The sequence below is a fragment of the Ascaphus truei genome, unplaced genomic scaffold (genome assembly GCF_040206685.1).
Source record: "Ascaphus truei isolate aAscTru1 unplaced genomic scaffold, aAscTru1.hap1 HAP1_SCAFFOLD_2031, whole genome shotgun sequence".
Classification (NCBI taxonomy): Eukaryota; Metazoa; Chordata; class Amphibia; order Anura; family Ascaphidae; genus Ascaphus; species Ascaphus truei.
The window spans coordinates 13,785-16,790 of record NW_027454939.1 but is presented as its reverse complement, the minus strand read 5'-3'; positions in this window follow the sequence as shown (position 1 = coordinate 16,790).

Genomic DNA, 3,006 nt, shown 5'->3' with positions numbered 1-3,006 from the left:
CTGCGACACGGAGAGACAGCAAGCGGGGGCAATGAGAGCGCTGAGACACGGAGAGAGAGAGACAGCAAGCGGGGGCAATGAGAGCGCTGAGACACGGCGAGAGAGAGAGACAGCCAACAGGGGCAATGACAGCGCTGAGACACGGAGAGAGACAGCCAACAGGGGCAATGACAGCGCTGAGACACGGAGAGAGACAGCCAACAGGGGCAATGACAGCGCTGAGACACGGAGAGAGACAGCCAACAGGGACAATGACAGCGCTGAGACACGGAGAGAGACAGCCAACAGGGGCAATGACAGCGCTGAGACACAGAGAGACAGCCAACAGGGGCAATGAGAGTGCGGAGACACAGAGAGATAGCCAACAGGGGCAATGAGAGTGCGGAGACACAGAGAGAGACAGTCAACAGAAGCGTTGAGAGCGCTGAGACATAGAGAGAGACAGCCAACAGGGGCGCGGAGAGAGACAGCCAACAGGAGCGCGCAAAGAGACAGCCAACAGGGGCGCGGAGAGAGACAGCCAACAGGAGCGCGCAAAGAGACAGCCAACAGGGGCGCGGAGAGAGACAGCCAACAGGACCGCGCAGAGAGACAGCCAACAGGGGCGCGGAGAGAGACAGCCAACAGGAGCGCGCAAAGAGACAGCCAACAGGGGCGAGTAGAGAGACAGCCAACAGGAGCGCGCAGAGAGACAGCCAACAGGGGCGCGGGGAGAGAGACAGCCAACAGGGGCGAGGAGACAGCCAACAAGGGCGAGGAGAGAGACAGCCAACAGGGGCGAGGAGAGAGACAGCCAACAAGGGCGAGGAGAGAGACAGCCAACAAGGGCGAGGAGAGAGACAACCAACAGGGACGAGGAGACAGTCAACAGGGGCGCGGAGAGAGACAGCCAACAGGAGTGCGGAGAGCACAGGAGCCCTGAGGCCGTGTCACTGTCTGCACTCCGGCTGCTGTATGTATTGTGCTTCCCTGATATAACGGCGGGACAGCTGGGCTCAGACACTCCGGCTGCTGTATGTATTGTGCTTCCCTGATATAACGGCGGGACAGCTGGGCTCAGACACTCCGGCTGCTGTATGTGTTGTGCTTCTCTGATATAACGGCGGGACAGCTGGGCTCAGACACTCCGGCTGCTGTATGTATTGTGCTTCCCTGATATAACGGCGGGGACAGCTGGGCTCAGACACTCCGGCTGCTGTATGTATTGTGCTTCCCTGATATAACGGCGGGGACAGCTGGGCTCAGACACTCCGGCTGCTGTATGTATTGTGCTTCCCTGATATAACGGCGGGACAGCTGGGCTCAGACACTCCGGCTGCTGTATGTATTGTGCTTCCCTGATATAACGGCGGGACAGCTGGGCTCAGACACTCCGGCTGCTGTATGTATTGTGCTTCTCTGATATAACGGCGGGACAGCTGGGCTCAGACACTCCGGCTGCTGTATGTATTGTGCTTCCCTGATATAACGGCGGGACAGCTGGGCTCAGACACTCCGGCTGCTGTATGTATTGTGCTTCTCTGATATAACGGCGGGGACAGCTGGGCTCAGACACTCCGGCTGCTGTATGTATTGTGCTTCTCTGATATAACGGCGGGGACAGCTGGGCTCAGACACTCCGGCTGCTGTATGTATTGTGCTTCCCTGATATAACGGCGGGACAGCTGGGCTCAGACACTCCGGCTGCTGTATGTATTGTGCTTCTCTGATATAACGGCGGGACAGCTGGGCTCAGACACTCCGGCTGCTGTATGTATTGTGCTTCTCTGATATAACGGCGGGGACAGCTGTGCTCAGACACTCCGGCTGCTGTATGTATTGTGCTTCCCTGATATAACGGCGGGGACAGCTGGGCTCAGACACTCCGGCTGCTGTATGTATTGTGCTTCCCTGATATAACGGCGGGGACAGCTGGGCTCAGACACTCCGGCTGCTGTATGTATTGTGCTTCCCTGATATAACGGCGGGACAGCTGGGCTCAGACACTCCGGCTGCTGTATGTATTGTGCTTCCCTGATATAACGGCGGGGACAGCTGGGCTCAGACACTCCGGCTGCTGTATGTATTGTGCTTCCCTGATATAACGGCGGGGACAGCTGGGCTCAGACACTCCGGCTGCTGTATGTATTGTGCTTCCCTGATATAACGGCGGGGACAGCTGGGCTCAGACACTCCGGCTGCTGTATGTATTGTGCTTCCCTGATATAACGGCGGGACAGCTGGGCTCAGACACTCCGGCTGCTGTATGTATTGTGCTTCCCTGATATAACGGCGGGACAGCTGGGCTCAGACACTCCGGCTGCTGTATGTATTGTGCTTCCCTGATATAACGGCGGGGACAGCTGGGCTCAGACACTCCGGCTGCTGTATGTATTGTGCTTCTCTGATATAACGGCGGGACAGCTGGGCTCAGACACTCCGGCTGCTGTATGTATTGTGCTTCCCTGATATAACGGCGGGGACAGCTGGGCTCAGACACTCCGGCTGCTGTATGTATTGTGCTTCCCTGATATAACGGCGGGGACAGCTGGGCTCAGACACTCCGGCTGCTGTATGTATTGTGCTTCCCTGATATAACGGCGGGGACAGCTGGGCTCAGACACTCCGGCTGCTGTATGTATTGTGCTTCCCTGATATAACGGCGGGACAGCTGGGCTCAGACACTCCGGCTGCTGTATGTATTGTGCTTCTCTGATATAACGGCGGGGACAGCTGGGCTCAGACACTCCGGCTGCTGTATGTATTGTGCTTCTCTGATATAACGGCGGGACAGCTGGGCTCAGACACTCCGGCTGCTGTATGTATTGTGCTTCCCTGATATAACGGCGGGACAGCTGGGCTCAGACACTCCGGCTGCTGTATGTATTGTGCTTCCCTGATATAACGGCGGGACAGCTGGGCTCAGACACTCCGGCTGCTGTATGTATTGTGCTTCCCTGATATAACGGCGGGGACAGCTGGGCTCAGACACTCCGGCTGCTGTATGTATTGTGCTTCTCTGATATA